At 34.7% G+C, this 18,991-nt stretch overlaps 1 long non-coding RNA gene across 2 annotated transcripts in view; it reads right to left on the bottom strand.

Moving 5' to 3' along the window:
* LOC140696683 (uncharacterized) overlaps positions 1–14,807 on the bottom strand; it is a 49,910-nt gene extending 35,103 nt beyond the window's left edge. For both annotated transcript variants that reach the window (XR_012073200.1, XR_012073199.1), the window contains exon 1: positions 14,658–14,807. This is a non-coding gene — a long non-coding RNA (uncharacterized lncRNA). The remainder of the gene's footprint in view (positions 1–14,657) is intronic.
* Between the last annotated feature and the right edge of the window lie 4,184 nt (positions 14,808–18,991).

The following is an 18,991-nucleotide window of genomic DNA, read 5'->3' as shown; positions in this document are numbered from 1 at the left end:
TTGCCTCTAATCTACACACGGCTAGGCAAAGGATAATCTGCAGGGAGGCTCCAAAGCCATGTCTGTTAGGTAGACATACTGCCTTGGTGACAATGCTGTAAGAGGCAATGACAGCAGAATGGCACAATTTATTAACACTCTGCATTCACCAACAACCTCATCATTGCTAAATAATATCTCATACAGGTTAATCTCCAAGGAGAGATTATGTTGACTGGCAGACTAGAAGGTGTGGTCTCTTTGACACTCTATTTTTCTGTACAAATTACTAAATTGTCTTTGTGGGTTCTGTATTAATCTATTATAACATTGATTAGAGAACCTAAATTACTCTGAATACCTGAGAAAATCAAGCTTCTAAAACCACAAATACGAAGACTCGTCCCATGAGCATGGTGACCACAACTATATACTACCATCTCTGCAGTGCTCCGTGGTGGCCAACAAACCTTCCTAAGGAAACAGCAGATCATTCCATTGCAACCACAATGTCTAAGTTCCATGCGTCTTTTTTGAAGTCTACCTAAAGCTTCATCTGAAAACTATGAAAAATGTTACCACATCTCTGAGTAATGAAACTACAAATAAAGATGGATCACTTACATAAAGTACATATTTGAGAGGAGGAAGATGTGGAAAGCTTCTCATTTGTCCTTATGCAACTACAGCAAACAGAAAACAAGCCATTGGGAAATAAATTCCCTTTCTTCTTAATCTCCTTTAGTTTATATGGCTTAGGAGAGGCCCATAAAATCACAATCTCAGTTTCTAAAATGTTCCATCTGTTCCTGCCTCTTATTCCCCGGCTTGAAGACTAAATCCTTTTGCCTCCCAATTATCCTCAGTATCCAAGTGCAATGATGGCAAAGAAAGTGGTGGAAGAGAGGATGTAGAGCTAAGAAATTTTAATTGAGTTTTCATCAAAGTACATCTAGTAAGAAATAGACACAGAGAGAGGTGCAGAAAATCTAGATAATATCAGTGGGGTTTCATAATTTTCCAGTTTCATTTGCGTATATTGACTTCCAGATGAATGTGTTCCTTTGTACAATGGTTTTTTCCTACATACGGACATCTACGTATATTGAGCAAGATAAATAAGAGGGAGGGGGCCTAACAAATATGGGGGATCCACTCTGTGTCAGGAATGATATTACATAATTTAATTTAATCTTCCCCACAAGCACTCTCAGTTTAAGCATGAGGGAGATAAGTCTTAGGGATTCCAAGTCAAATGGCCAAGATTACATAAACCAGACAAGTAGTAGGGTTGGGAATTAGAACAGAAACTCTCTGATTTTGTGACCCATCTATACCGCCCTGCCCTGACTAATGAGCGGAAAATTTCTGCAGTAGTAAGAAGCTCAGGGCTCCGTAATTAGACACATTTGAGTATGAATATCAGACCTGCCATTTCTCTAAGTGTGGTTTTAGGCCAGTCACCTTTCTGAATCTGTTTCCTCTTCTGTAAAATTTATATAATAATGACACCTGTCATAGAGATTGATTGTGATGATTGCGATGTAAGGTATTTCAACTGTTTAGCATATTAGTTACATACGTAACAATATAAGCCATTCATTCAGAAATATCATTAAACAAAGAAACCTACAGTAGAATCTTGTTAGGGGGCCCCATAGCACTGAAACTCTGAATGTTAAATTTTATAATCAGTGCTAATTGGTTGAGACCAGAATTATATCCAAGATACTTTGGAGGGAAAACATTTCTATGGGCCAGAGGCAGGAATGTTATACTACTTTCTCAGTTTCTCTACTTGTGGATGGTGTAGCTCTTCACTGGAATATCACCCATGAAAAGGGAATAAAGGATAGAAGCAGGGCCATGAAATCAACCCAACTGTCCCAAACCCCTTCTCTAGTGTTGCTTTGTCTTTAAGTCCCAGTTATACTTGAAATACAGTCGTCCTTCAGTGTCTATGCAGGAATGGTTCCAGGAGACCCCACAGGAAGCAAAATCCAGAGATGCTCAAGCCCCTTATATAAAATGGTGCAGAACAATGAATATAGTTGGACCCTCCACATCCCCAGGTTCCACATCTGCAGATTCAACCACGGTCCAGAGATATAGAAGGCCATCTGTGTATGTTTCTTTGAAACTAAAGGACATCGTGCCTTACCTAATACATGTTTCATTTATAATTTGTCATAAACATTTTATATTTATAAATATCTAAAATGTTTATAGGTTAACAAAAACTCTTGAATTTTATGTGTTTATTTTAAATATATATATTTGCCTAAATGGTTTAAATCCACTTTTTAAAAAATCAATATACTTTAACCATTTAAGTTGTATAGAATAATTGATATCCCCAGCCGTAGGCTGCGTCAGCCATACCTCCCCTAGTATATTGAGCTATCCGATGGATGGCATTTTCCTCATTGTTTTTTAACTTTTTCCTTAAATTTCCTTTCTCTAGCACTAGTCCGCTCAAATACAATTACGTCTTTCAAAAGGTTAGATTTTGTGCAAGGATGGTGCCCAAAAGTGTTCATGGGATAAATATGTAGATAATTTACTGTAGGAATCACGTATTACATGCCTGTAAACAGATAAGAAAAGAAGGCACTATAAGAATTCTAAGGATCAAACTATTAAATTGATACAAAACAGAGGACATCATGTTATTTCAAAACATAAAGTTAAAATGTTTCCTTGGGCCAGAGGGAGAAATGTCAGACTATTCTCATAATCGTAATAGAAAAAGAAAACAGTTTACCTGGGGGGGGGAGGGTATCCTAACTCAATCAGTGATGTACGTGTGTATATGTGTATAATATTGTAATTCAGTACAGAGTGGTCATCAGTGGACCATAGAACAGAGCAGAATGGAAACTATCCAAGGATGAGGAATTCTTCAACAAACACCAGACTGTGGCCAGGAATCACACACTAGGAGATGATGGATTTGAATCATTCAGCTCCTTTCCCAGATTCCACGCTCGCCAAGCAAACTTCTATCTTTGGAGGTTTGTTTTTTTTTTTATGAGAGGATACTTTTATTTCTCACAGACATTCCAAGGACATCCTGTTTTTATACCTCAATTCCTGTGGAATTATTTAATGCCAGTCAATCTCCCTGGAGCAGATCAACTCTAAGGCTTTAGCAGAATTTATTTCTTGAAGCTGTTAAACTGAGAAGACCTAAGACCACAGAAAAGGCAATTAAGTGGTAACATCTTGTGAAACTTCTAGGTCAACAGCAAGTTATTCAACTTTTCTACTCCAAATCTCCCGTATTTTCTGCAAGCAGAAATAGAGGAAATCTGTCTGCCTCCTTATAAAAGGCACAGGGAATAAGAGGGAGAGAACTTTCTTATTTACAATGTTGATCATCTGTAATTATTATAAATAACAGCTTCAGGTAGTGCAGTCTAACAAAAGCAGTGTGGGCTGTGAGCTCAGTTCTCCTCTCCAATACTCCCTAGCTGTGTGGCTGCAGGCAAGCTATTCAAACTCTAAATCAATTTCCTGGAATGTAAACTAGAGATGCTAACACCTGTTTGTCAGTACGAGACAGCTAGAGCAAGATGCTGGTGAGCTCTGGATAGAGGGAAATAAAAATACCTTCTGAAAGATAAAATGAAAGATTGACCTAGAAGAGATCGTAACAAATAGTAGCAAAAAATAAAAACAAAGCAACAAAATGGCTCCAGTGTTGAGGTATTTGACTGTAACACTTACCTATAGAATAATGTATCAGTCAAAACTGGGGGCGAGTGTTCTAAAAACATCACAAAAGGTAAAAGTTGGAAATGCCCATCCAGTATCTGACAGGAAATTTTACACCTATTATGAGAAACATGCATTAAATCATCTTAATCCAAGACCATGAAGTTATATTAATTTTTTTAATTTTGATTGGATCCTCTCCAATCAATTTGATGATTAAAATTTGGCATCTCTGAAATTCTGCCTACAGAGTGGGAAACAGCTGCTCATAAAGACTGTCGCCTTTCCCTCTAATTTTGATGGTGTTGAGTATTATTGTTCCTACAATAATTTCTCTCATCATTAGTCTAAAAGTCAATGCATATCTGTTTAGTATCCATTATGTGACTATAAATCCATGACAAGTACTAGCAAAAGAGCAGCAAAGAAACACACAGAATCTCAGACCTCAAACAGCAAACCAGAGAAATTTCACTGCACATTAATCCGTTGCCATTCTATTTCAAACATCATTTTCCTGAGCTTGTCCAATGCAAGTTGATTTTGTGTTATAAGGTCATTTCTAGTGTCTCACCAAATCAGGCTATTGAAACCGAAAAACTGAAAGCCAGGTGTTCAACTTAGGTAAATTTGCCAAAAAGTTAATTGCTTTTATTTTGCTTTACTTAGAAAAATTCTAAATATTAACTGTGGTAGTCTTAATATCACAGTTTACTGATTGGAGTATCTAATTTGTTTTCTAAGATATCTACATAAATGTGTGAAGATGGAAGATGACTTATTTGATACCTTGGTATGGTGCCAACTGTCTAATAGATGCTCAGTAACTGGTAACAATAGTAATATTGACAATAATAGCAACAATAACTAACACCAACCTGTATCAATCCATTCAACAATAGTAACTTTGTTTTAGGGTTAGTTAACTGAGACACAAAACAATAAGTAATTTTCCCAATGCCAGACTGTTAGTAATTATACACTGGATGTAAGGTTTGAACTCAAGCAGTCTCACTACAGGTCCTGTGCTTTTAACACACTATATAATTATTCTAATTTTATTATTATGTTTTTATTGTTGTCATTGGTATTGACACTATTTAAAGTTCCTTAATCTTCAATCCAACATTCCTAAAATTAATTAAAGTAAAATTCAGTTGATCTGTTTTGGTTATTCATGGAGAAGGGATTATTTCAGCTTGGTTTCAGGAATTTGGAATCATAATTCCTAGTGGGCTCACACTGAAAAAGGGTCATGATACGGATTTTTTAGAATCCAGAAGGATAATGAACTAACTGACTAATACACTTTTCCCCAAGCAGAAATTTCTACCGAATGGGAAGACTAAATATTTAATGCGATATAATCCTAATAACATTCCTAAAGAATTATCTTTAAATGTAGAAAGTAAATAAAGCTAATTTGGGAAGATAAGCATGCAAATATGTCCTGGAATATTCTGCAAAAAGGATAAGAAAGAAGATAAACTCTTTCAGAGATGAGTATATTTTAAGTATACATAAAATAAGATTTTAGTTATAAAATACTATAGAAAATCTTCAAATCCATTTAAAATTATGTGGGAATTTAACTTATATTAATATATGTTAATATTAAATTGTTGACATTAAAAATACATGTGAAAGAATAAATAATTTATATAGTGGCTCTGAGATGACTAGCTAGCCATTTCTATAAAATATAAAAAAAATAAAGTTTGTATTTCTATACTAATCCATGAAAATAATTCCACATTAGAGTAGACAGTGGCTGACAAATGCTTTTGCCAACAACAGTAAGAAAATACAGATAAAATACATATAACATCTATTTGAAGTCATTGGAAAGCTGATGAAGTAACTAAGACTTAAGCAGCCAAACTCCATGAGAAAAGAAAACAGGAGAGGGTGAACTGACATTTTGCAAGCTGCCTTTTTACAACAATATTTTGAAGGTCCTTGGATAGGGCAAGAAACTGAGAAACAAAGCAGAAAGCCATGACTACAGGGTGGAAAAGAAAGAAAAGCTTTTGAAAATCCCAAGGACATCAAGAGCGTAAACATGGTACTTGAAGCTTTTTGTCTGGTCAGACTGGGGAAACAAATCCTAGAAGGATGGGAGAAATGGGGAGGGGAGTGCAACACTGTGCTTTTCAGCTAAATTATTAAATTGAGCAGGAGAAATTGGGAATATAAGCAAAAACTGCTAGACTTAAAAACAGATTTTGGAGTGGTATGGTCTCAGAAGACAAAAAATAAAATAAAATAAAATAAAATAAAATAAAATAAAATAAAATAAAATAAAATAAGGATCCACCAAAACGTGTCCCTAATAAAAATTCTGTCTCAGCTAGACCTCATGGTTCACTCTTGGCAAATAGGATGAACCAGATGTACAGTAAAGCTTACTGAAAACCTGCAACCTAGCCTCAAGGCAGATGCATTCTTGATTGCATTTAAGGTGTCTTGCTTGTGCTCAAACTGCCTGCCAGAGGATAGGATAAACCTTTCCTGGGGAAAAAAAGTTATCCAGAGCCTCTTCAATTTTTATAAATGAAAAAAAAAAATCACAAGGCAGCCCAAGAAATAGAACAACTCCCCAGAAAAACTCAACCAGACAATACCACAGTTGACTTCTTTGGAATTACCAGATGCTGACTTTAAACATAATATAATTAACATATTCAATAAATAGATTAAAAGATACAGAATATCATTAAAAAGCTGTACTTTTTAAATAACCAGATAGAACTTCTAAATCTAAAACAATGTAATAATTGAAATTAGGAACCCGATAGTCTTAACACAGGTTACATTTAACAGAGATGAAGACCAGTAAAGTGGAAGAAAGATTAATAGAAAATATCTATGTTAATAGATAGAGAGGAAAACAGATTGGAAAATACAGAGAACAACAAAAAGTCTAGATAAAGAGTTCTAACATATGCGTAATAAGTTTCCCAAAAGAGATGAGAGAGAACAGAGTACAAGAGTATTGGAAGAGCTAATGGCTAAAAATATCCCTCAACTGATAAAAATACACACAAACACACAAAATTAGGTTATCATAGTAAAATTACTGAAAATAAAACAGAGAGAGATCTAAAAAGCTGCTGGGGTTGAGCTGGGGATGGGGAAAGATACTCTCTCTGAGGAGCAAATGTCAGACTGTAAGAACTGTGGGTGCCAGAAGACCACGGAATGACAACCTGGCAGTGGTAATGAGGGTAGTGACCAGGAAGAGACACAAAGGAAGCGCCAGGATTGCTGGTCAAGTTCTGTATCTTCGCCTAGGTGGTGTATACATGGGGACGTACACTTTGTAACACTTCCTCTAGCTGCAGGCTTATGAATAGTACACTTTTGTATCTACATGGTACGCTTCAATAAAAAATTACCAAAACCTCAGGAAAAAATATATAAATCAATATTTAGTGACATAGAGTGATTCCCACACTAGCTTGTCAAGGCATGTTTTAAAACAGCACGTAGAATATGATCCTACTTTTAATTTTAAAAATTAATGTTTATAGATTTTATATAAATATAAGAAGGCATGAAGAAATGCCTAAGCATATGTTCACCAAAACGTTATCTCTGGGTGGTAAATACAGTGGTGATTTTACTTTCTTAGGCTACTTTTCGGTATTGTTTGAATTACATTTTTTTACTGAGTATGATCTATTTTTCATAACAAATGAGAAGGCTGTTTTCATTTTGTAAAATAAAGAAATAAACATTCCAAATTTGAAATTTTCCCCGTGTTAAACATGTAAATGGGTTAGTGCCAATGGCAAATAGAAGATTTTCTAGTCTAAACTGAAACTCCAGGAAATTTGAAAAATCAGTTTCCCCTACACCTTCACATAAGAATTTTATAATTTTTATTTTTTTCTGAATTTTTCATTTTATGGTACTAATTTAGGGGGTTTAATAAAGTATGGTTCTGAGTATAAGGTGTTTTTATTTAGAGCAAATTCTGCTGTTTATCAGATCTCCTCAAGGATCTTATGGGCTGTATATTATAAAGCTAAAAACTTACTGCTGCAATTCATCTGAAATGAACACTGATGGAACAGTGTATTTTATTAAAAATCAAATTTAGAATAATTAAATATACATTATAATTACACATATAATAATTGGCTCATATATATGTACCTTATCTGTTGAAATGTTCATATTTTATCATAATGTTTATCTAACTATAAAATTGCCATGGCAGGAACTATACTTAGCTAAGCTTTGTATGTCTAATTGTTAACATCAGGCCAGACATACAGAAGTTACTCAAGGAGACTTTTGCTTGATTTGAATTTTGTGTAATTGTGATTTTTTTATACTAATCAAAATAATATGTAAATATGCTTTTAAAAGAATTAAAACTTAGAGACATAAGAAAAACTGATAGCCCATATTTTGTCTCTTATCTGCTTCCTAGACACAAAAATTTTGTTTTATTCTTGTAATTACAGTGTTCTAAATAATTTGCTTATATATCTTATTTGAGTGTTTATCTTCTCGAGACATTTCCCAGTCAATGTCTGTATGATAGGCAAAAATGCTGAGCCTATTTTTACCACTCCTTACATGAGTCTTCGCAGTTACCCTTCTTAGCCTCTCTTCTACTGCAGCAAAAAACTAAATCTCCATTTATTTTCCATCAATAAATCATCATAGGCAATGTCTCTATTCAATGCTCTTGCCTCCACCTTTCCGTAACACCCCTCCCCTCCCTTCCTACCTCCCATATTCTAATTTTGCCGATACATTATTTTTCTGTAAGATGATTTTAAATTTGAAAAAAAAATAGTCCTTATTATTTTAAATGTCACTTTAAAGCTCAGTAGAGTGTGAGAAATGCATTTATTTCCTCCTGAACTCAATTTCACAAATCTCATCTCACTCGAAAGAGAGTCTTCTTGCAGTCAGCTTCAAATGAATTTACCTTTTTTGTCTCATTATAAACTTGCGTTTTCTCAATGTTCCAATACTTCTATTTATTCTCTTCATTTTCCTGAGAATGCCGTCTGGCGCTCAGCACGACCCTGATCCACTAGACCCGTTCTTGTCCTGCAGAGGCTGGATGTCTGGAAACGATATCTTTATTAAACTTCCATCCAGCAGTCTTCTGGTGTAGATTACATGACAAAGTAATGTGGCTTTTTGGCATTCTCTTGAGGTACCTGCTTCAGTACTGTAGGCAGCTGAGATGATCAGCAGCAGTTTATTGTGATCCCTGAAACATGCTGATTTCCTAAGACTTTTGACAGTTATCCCAGAAGTATTGCTTCTCTAGCCCATCCAGTGGGTTTTAGAAGCATCTCCCATGTTCATTTCTATTGTGCCACAAATACTTAGGTTAGTTTCTCTTTTCTTAACTGGTGCCCAAAGGAGATATCCTTCAAACTCCTGCTCTAATCTGGATAGTTTTTCTTTTTGTCATTGAAACCCACTTTACATTTCTTTAATGCATTGACATCCCTTCATAAATCACCTAGATTAGACCCACTGTTCCTTGGATATATGTCTTGGTATTTCAACTTATATCTACGTGTTTCTTCCTGGTTAAATATGTAAGGAAAACTAATTCGGTACAATGAGACTGTAGTCATGTATTACTTGTTTAGGTTAAAAAATGTTTTTGTTAATAAAGTACATTCCATACAGTCTCATTTAATTCTCACAATCATTTTGCAAACGTAAGAACTGAAACACAAAGGCATTATGAATTACATTCATAAATCCTTTTATTCAAAAGTATGTTATTTGTACCATAGAGTACATGTCTCTAAGCATAAATTAAAAGATGAAGAAATAGGTCTTCCTTTCCTTAGACCTACAAGTTACCTTATGATTCCCACAACTAATATCATAAAATTGCCTGAAATGAAAAAGTTGGGTCAAAATGTTCAATAGTAGATATTAACAAGTTTATTTACAAATAAATGGAAAGTATTAAGTCATAATGACAATAGTAATATCTCTAAATTATTTGAAAATTATAGGCCAATTATGAAATATGAAATTTTATTTTTCTATATATCAATCTTTATATGATAATGAAATACCATATGTAACATTAGCAATGGAGAAGAAAACAACATACATTCACAAACATACACCAAGAAGTGAAGTCGGACAATTTCCACTCAAGCTGTCCATGAAAGACTGATTCTTCTAGCTCACATATTTTCTAGTAACATCTGATTACCTAAAAAATCACCATGCTTGCAGTCAAGATAGAATTTATTGTTCCTACCTTATTATCATCCTAATTAGTTCATATCTACCTCTACTTATGTGGGATTATGTCCCAATAAACCCATAGTCAACTGAAAATATGATAAGTCCAAACTGCATTTAATACATCCAACCTAACAAATATCACAGCCTAGCCCACCTTAACTGTGCTCAGAACACTTAAACATCCACCTGTCGCTGGGCAAAATCATCTAGCACAAAGCCCACTTTATAGTAAAGTGCTGAGTATCTCATGTAATTTGTTGAACAGTGCACTGAGAGTGAAAGCAGAATGGTTGTCTGGGTGCAGAATGATTGTAAAAGTATTAGTTGTTTCTCCTAATGATCATCTGTTGACTGAGAGCTGAGACTCACTGCCACTGCCCAGCATCATGAAGGACTATTGGACCACATATCGCTGGCCCAGGAAAGATCAAAATTCAAAATTTGAAGTATTGTTTCTACTGAAGGTGTATCACTTTTGCACTGTTGTAAAGTTGAAAAATCATTCGAACCATCAAAAGTCAGGGACTGTCTGTATGTGGATATAGGTCCCTATAAATCATTGACTGTGGATTTTGAAATTTTACTGGTGATAATTTAGTGGTTTGTGGTTACAGTCTGAAGTTAGACTTTAGTTCAAAGTCTAGTTCCACCACCTCAGTCAGTTATACATCTTCTATAAGCCTTGGTTTGTCAGTAAATTACTAGTACTGAACATATAATACTGTGCTTAGGATTAAATTACATAATGGCTATAAACAACTAAGAAAGGCGCCAAGCACAATTGTTTTTTCAATGTCGGGTATTAATATTGCTGTTTCATAAGATACGAGGTTAGTGGGGAAAGGAAAATTTATGCTGATGGTCTGCATCACTGCATCATTTATTGTAAATTGGTTAAAAGAAGAGAAATTGAAAAACATTGCTACCAAACGTTACTGTGTCTTCTGTACTAAGTATTCCATGTTCTATGATATAATTTAACAATCATGCTCACTTACTGCTTTCTCTGCTATGCAAGGAATACAAAACGTGTGTCACACTAAAGTTCAGCTTCTTTCCAGCGCTGTACTTTGCCGGTGGCACACCCACATAGCATATGGCCAATGGAACATTCCCTTCTACATTCTGCACTTAAATCTTCCCTTCAGAGGGGTCCTCTTTTTTTCCAGTTTTATTAGAAATAATTCACATACATCATTGTGTATGTTTAAGGTGTTCACCATGATGTTTTGACTAGCATATATTGTGAACTGATTATAATAATACATTCAACTAACCTTCAACTTCTCATAGAGATTCGACAAAAAGAAAAGCAATAAAAAAAGAAAGAAAAAGGGAAAACAATGTTCTCCTTGTGATGAGAACTTTTAGGATTAACTTTATAACAGCTTTCCTCTATTTTACCCATCAGTGTTAGCTATAGTCATCAGGTTAAGGTCCTCTTGCTTTATTTAATATGTACTACAATTTTTCAACTACTGTTTAATATGGTAGAGAAAGAAGGGGCATTCGTCTGTAGACTTCGTTTGACTTTGCACTAATTCACAGGAGTAAACATCTATTGGATGTGTTTTAGCTGATACTATATAGTATGTTTAATAGAATTGTACTGCATTTGCTCATCCATTTGCAGCCCAACCTTTAAGTGAGCCCTTTAAATCGAAATAGTAGTGATCAGTAAGAAAATTTTTGGAGAGAAGGAGAGGTGACAGCTACCAGTCATAAACAAGAGAAACTTTATTCCTTTTATGAAACTGGTTTACCTGATTATACTCATCAAAGTCAGTTCCTGCATAGATACTGGCTTTGTAGCCAGCATTTACATAACCACTTCTGGAAGAACAGGCAAGCACCACATTTACATGTGGACCAGTTCAGCTGTGTGCATCTGGAAGAGGTATTTCTGCTTTAACACTTAGAAGAGATTCCCTAACTTTGGCCTTTGAACAGGAAGACACTGCTAAATGAGGTAAACCAGAACGATATCTCACTGTGAAATATATACAGTATACAGTATACTTTTTACAGTATATTTGCTACTATAAGTAGTAAGGCTATATATACTCTTTACATGACCAATCCCTCTTCACCAAATAATTGCCACTATGTTTTAGATAGCAGCGGTTGTACGTAAACCCTTACACCAGACTCTGATTTTTAATCTTCCTATTTGTCTTTGTGGGGCTGGTTGACCTCTGAAATACTGAAGATACTGGATAGGTAAACCAGCTTTGTCTCCATTTACTTGTCTTTTCTGATGCATGGATCTCCTTAACGTCACTGCTGTTTTTCATCTATTTTGTCTTGATCATTTTGCATATCTATACTCTTAAAACCCTGTTGGATGGGAAGCATTTCTGCCTGACTATTCAGAAGCACTTAAGCTCTTTATTTTAAAGGCTTTATTGGTTAAACATATGAAATTGACAGTATTAACCACTTTTGGCCCCCAAAATGATAATTTCATATAATTCTACCTGATATTTTTACTACCTAATATTTTATCTAATATGTTTTACTCATTTTACACTCTCTACTTTTGAAATTACCTTCTTACCTGCTTTTCAGGTGTAGGGGCAGGTGTTACTTTTCTAAGACATTCTATGTGATTATGTTACCAATGATCGTTTGAAATGTACATTCTCCCTTGTGGTTAGCACCGTGCTGACTAAATGGCCAGTGTAGTCACCGCAACTGGACTGGCTTCACAGAGTAATCCCACCCTGTTCTTCACGTGTTTTGTTCCATACTGACCCTCAGATATCAGTGATTCTCTGATTTCTGTCCTTTTCATTGTCTCACATCTTCATTATTATTACTATTGCAGAAATTTACCTAGTCCTTCCTGTGTGTCAGTGCTTTTCATTGTTTTACATATATCAGCTAATTTAAACAAATCAAGTTATCACCTCAGCTAGATGGAGGGATGGGTGAAAGATGTGAAAAATGACTCCAAAGTTCAATAAATAAATTTACATCCAGACACATAATAGTGAAACGCCAAACATAACCATTCAAAGAAAATTTCAAAAGCAACCGGATCCAAAATGCGTTACCTATAAAGGATCAGGAATTGTATTAGTAGTGGACTTTTCAAATGCAATAAATTAAAACACAAGATATAGACAAATAGTATCAAAATGTTGAGGGGTGAATAACTGTCAATCTAGAATTCTGTAACTAACTGAAGCACTATTGAACGGTGAAAACAAAGACATTTTGAAACAAAGGTTAAGAGTGTAGGAGAAAATCACAAGTAAAAGATTCTAACATTCTTAAACTTTTCAGCAGATGAAAAATGTTTTTTATTGATTATGCTATTTAATTGTAGTTACTGACAGAATAGGGAATACATGTGTAATTTCCAAAGCAGTTGAGAAGGAAAAAAAGAATATATTAAACTTAATCAACTTAATAGAACACAGGGAAGACAAAAAGAGTAATTAAATGGCATTAAGAATAAAATGAACAAAAAAGCAAACTGAAGAAATAAATTGAACTACAAATGATTATGCTAATAGATTAAATTTTCATATTAAAATACTAAAATTATAAGAAAAATAAACACAGTTATAGAATGAAAGAAGTTTGAGAAAAAGGAATGGAAAAAGATATACCAGATGAATACCAGCTAAAGAAAGCTGTCTAAAAAAATAAAAGACTCTATTTGTAAAAGCATTGTTAGGGAAAGTTTATTATAGAAAGGACCATTTCCCCGTGTAGATTTTACAGTCCTGAACTGACACAGGTTCATGAACAAAGCCTCAACATTACATAGACATAAAATATAAGAAAAAATAATTTTTAAAATATCTCATTGTTAACATGGATATAGCATATCTCCTCAAAACTGCTACAATTTGGGGGCAGAGGGTGTGAAGGGATAGACTGGGATTTCAAAATTGTAGAATAGATAAACAAGATTATACTGTATAGCACAGGGAAATATACACAAGATCTTATGGTAGCTCACGGAGAAAACAATGTGACAATGAATATATATATGCTCATGTATAACTGAAAAATTGTGCTCTACACTGGAATTTGATACAACATTGTAAAATGATTATAAATCAATAAAAAAAAGTTAAGAAAAAAGAAAGTTTAAAAAAAAGAAAGTTAAAAAACTGATACAATTTAATGATTAAATTAATTAAGAGACAAATTAATAAGCATATAGATTTTAACTTTGTAATTAAAAGGCATGGTGTATGCCCTAAAACCAGTGAATTCTGTTCAAGAACACATGGAAAATTCCCAGATTTCTGTGAAATAAAATTCAAAAGATCAGTATCATAGGAAAGATATTTTTTGACAAGGCAATAAAATTAGATACCAATATATGTAAGAATATTTTTAAATGATTTTTAGAAATATTATCAATTTTAAGTAAGTTCTGTATCCATTCTACACTCATCTTCAAGACAGAACCAGAATCTGGCCTTTTCATTTCCCTCTCTGCCCACACACACACACAAACACACACGCACACACACACTGTCAACTCTAGCCTAGAATATTACTAAAAAGTTATGTATAACAGATCTTTCTGTTTTCACTCTTGGCTGCCTGCAGTCTGCCCTCAACACAGCAGTCAGGGATTTTTTAAACAAACAGGTCACATCCCATCACTCCTCTGTTCAATGCCCTTCAATGTCCCCGCTATCTCTCAGAATAAAAGTTTCAGAGCCTACAAAGCATCCCATGATTACCTGGGCAGCTTGCCATTACCGCTCATCTTATTTCTCCTTCTCTCCTCCTCCATCACTTTGCTGTAGCCTCACTGACCTTCGTGGTGTTCTTAGAGCATAGCAGGTACTCTTCTGCTGGTAGAAACTCCTAAATTCCCCTTTCCTTTGTCTAGATTTCATGACTCATGCTGGTTTCCGGGGTACAGAGATGAATGTGGCATCATTATTGATCTCACAAAGCTTATACATAATTAAAACAGATAGACCAGTAACACAGGAATGGAAAATCATATTATAAACCATTATACAAAAAGCCCTCTACAAAGATAACAAACTCGTTTGATATGCAATAAACCAGCCTTAGGGCTAGTCTGTGACAGCGGGTCCAAGCTTTGAGCTCCATGGAATCCAGCCCACATGTATGAGAATTGAAGCCCTGGCTCTGTGCTCCATGGAAGTGGGTTCATGAAACTCAGCCCTCTGACACCTTCACTTATTCAGAGCAGAGGTGACACACCAGGAAGAATTTTTTTTTAACTTCTGAACTAATTATATAGGTGTTACAGGTTTCATGCACTGAAGTTCATGTTTTTTACTCATAATAATTACCTTAAAACCCTCCAGTCAGAAAGTACTCATTTTTATAGTGTAAATCTCACAGTCTATCTTAGAGTAGTTAGACAGCTCGTATCCAGTCAGAATAATGAATGTGGGCACAGCCTACATGTCAAACTGGAATCTAAGGATGAAATTGATAAGGGCCACTCTATGGACCCATTGATTTCCTGTGATTTAAGCCCAGGGGTGTGGGTGGGGTTGTGACCTCTATCATCAGAAAAACCTATGTCTGAACCGAAATAGAACCACCAGGTGTTAAGGGAGGTAGATCTGAGGAGTGTGGCTTTGGCTGGTGGGGAACATAACCCCTATAAGGTGCTAATTTTTATTACATTATTTAGAGGACTTACAGTCTGACCACTGATATTTCACTTGCTGCTTTTACTGGTGCCTCGAACGTTTTTCATCATGGTCGTACCAACAATGATGTTAAGGAAACACTGTTCTAAGAGACATCTCCCTCCTTCGTCCCACTCTTCCCACAACTGCTTCATTTGAAGGGTCAGCTGTGCCGTGTTCTTGATTTTTGTCTTTGGGGAGTCACTTGTTTTCCCTCCCAAATGTCCTCATATGTGAAACAGAAATAATAATATTTGCCTTGCAGGGTTATGTTGCGTATTAGAGATCATACATGTAAAACACCCATCGGGCACATAGAGTGAGTAAATGAATGAAATAAATTTCATTGGGATGGTAAAGTCTTTAAGCATGAGCTATCATCTAATGGAAGATACTAAATGCAATAAACTTGTCAACTATTAAATTCTTTCACCATAAAAATAGCTGGAATATATACCATTGCATATTTAACTTAGATGTTAAAGTTATCAAAGATCTTCAAGTAAAGGAATCAATCTTTGTCTTCAATTCATTTAATACGCAATATTTCAAAAAATGGGCAATCTCTTGACTTTGTCAACACCTTCACATCTAAATTGGAACATTTCTAGCATAACAAATTTTTTTTCACATGCACAAATTGAGGCAAACAAAGATCAGCATTTGTTGTAGCTTTTCTAACTTTAAAGTCAGCACACTTGGCCTAATTTGTTTCATTATCTCAATGCTATTGACTGCCATACATATCAAAGGCCTTAATTACGGAGAGGAAAGACATGATTCACAGTTAATAAGAAAGGAAGTCCTTGGAGTCTCACAAGCAACCTGCTTTCCTGAGCAAGGATATGGTCTGATTGAGGAACATTGTCCTGTAATTATGGTATCTTTTTAGGCATGATTGTAACTGTAAGAGATTTACCCTTTGACCACAATCTGCTTTTTGTTCATGAGATAAATTGTCTCTTGTTCAGCAGCTAGCACATTTTTGTGCTTTGTCTAGATTTGCCAGCTGACCAAGAACTCAACAAAATTTGCAATTGTTTCTATTTTATGTAAGTAGACATTGAGAAAGGGTGAATATTTCTTTGAGTTATTTTGGAAATCATACCCACTGAAAAGCTTTGAGGACTATTAGCTGTCTATTCATGTGGCACAAAAGGAACGAGATTTCATTTTGAAATGAAATGTATTTTAGGTTGGGGACCCATTAAAAATATTAGTAATGGCAAGTTAGAATCAAATGATCAGTTTTCTATTTCTGGGTCATTCTTACTTGAATATCAAGATTGACAGCCAATCACTTATTACCTCAATTTGTAAAATTTAGACAAATTTCTAGGTGCAGAATGTCTATTATAATAAAATTTCCAACTAGTCATGCACATTTTTTCCCTTAATGAGATGGAACTCCAAACTCATGCCATAGACGTTCTCTAGGAGATGGCTTGTAACAGTGTTGACATAGCAGGTGTGCTATGTTCCCACAAAAGTCTTCCCCCAAAACCTCAAGTCATTTCTTAAACCACACTTAGTTTTGTCATGTAGGTTAACTAAAATTGCAAGCCCTCTCCCAGGATCTCACATTTCTCCTTTATGCTTTCTAAGTACAATCAGCAACAAATTATAAGGCAATTATCTCACTAAAGGAATTATTTCACTACAGAAAAATATAATGCTTGGAATAATCACCACTTGTATTTTTAACACAGCTTTCCCCACCACTCTGCACCACACGGGCACACGTGCACACACACGCACACATACCTCTGAATCTGCAGCACCTTGGAGACAGAGGGATGTTGAAGTCACTTTTATTTAGGTCAGTTCTTCTCCCCATGGTAATTAGCTTTCAGTATCCTGGCAGACTCAGGTATATTTTAGGATTTCAATTCTGTGTAACCATCTGGGTTATATATAGATTTTTCCCTACAAATTTCTAATTTCTCTTCCTCATCACCAATGTAAAAAATTCCTCCTTCAGGACTGAAAGGCTATTTATTAGATATCATTCAGAGTTGAACATTCAAATATTTTCCAAGAAGATTACAGAAAATAATTTGTTTCAAATATGATGGAATTACTATTTTATTTTATGTTATTTTTATTAGTTTCAGATGTGCAATATAATGATTTGATATTTCTATACATTGCAAGGTGTATACTAGTTAATATCACTAACACCTGGAATTAACATTTTAATTATTATAGAATGTCTGAAAATCAGTAAGTATTTTCATATTAAAATTCAAAATTTATACCTAATATATACTAATTTTATTTATTTAAACAATACATTAAAATGGATGTTTATTTTTAAACAGCTCAATAGCAATGTCTATGTATATCTCTTTATGAGTCAACAAATTGGTAATCATTTTATTGGTTTTCTTTGTTTTTAGCTAATATGAGAGCATTTTCTTTTTAATAAGAACATTTATTTTATTCACATTAATTGTAACTGATGTCATTGTTGTAACTTTTTTACACATTTGCCTCTTTCCACTGATTTATAGCTACATTTATTAACACTGTTTTAGCACTTTCTGTATTTTCACCATATTGACATACCATAATAATTTTATGCAGAAATTATTTAATAACTCACGATGATTTACATGAAAAAACTCAAGATTTTCATGTTGTTTTCTTACAATTCAGCACTTATCCTGTTATTCTCTTGCTTAAAGCATCCCAAAGGCTTCCCAGCAAAGAAAGAATAAAACTGGATCCCTTGCTCTGACTTACAGAGCCCGGCATTGTCTCTCCAGCCAACTTCTCTCACCTCGTCTTCTGTACACTCCCTACTCTGCTCCAGCCAACTGACCTCCTCCTCTCTGTATGTTAATCTCACCAAGAAATTTAAGAATCTCAGTTTAGAAACCATACCCTCAGACAGTGTTCCTGACCACAAAATCTGGGCCACCAAAAGTGGCCTGCCAGGATGTGCCTCCATCACATCAACCTATTTTTTTTCTCTGCATTGCCTTTCTTCATTGCCACTATCCTCATGTCGGTGTCTCTTTAACCTTACATGGTATTAGTTTCTCCAATACAAGAGCTTGTCTATCTTATTCAACCATTTATTTTCGTATCTTTCTATGTAGTCATTCAGTAATATTTGTGGAATGAATAATTAAATAAGTAAGTTATTCATAAGGTAGATTGAAGATATTGTCATCCAAGCTGATTGAAATGCTTGGTCAACTGTCCTAAGTTGCTGCTGGCTTCTAAACAGGTCTGGAAAGATTTCAGGTCTATTTTGAAAAGATTATGGTTACAGTAAATCCACTTTCATTTGGCTAAGTTCATTGATGAATCGATGAACATACAAAATATATAACCAATCCCTATTCAGTATTATGCATTACACTGAAACGAGAAACCAATAGACAATTAGT

This window comes from Vicugna pacos, chromosome 5 (genome assembly GCF_048564905.1).
Source record: "Vicugna pacos chromosome 5, VicPac4, whole genome shotgun sequence".
NCBI classification, from domain to species: domain Eukaryota; kingdom Metazoa; phylum Chordata; class Mammalia; order Artiodactyla; family Camelidae; genus Vicugna; species Vicugna pacos.
This window is presented reverse-complemented; position numbering and strand designations above follow the sequence as displayed.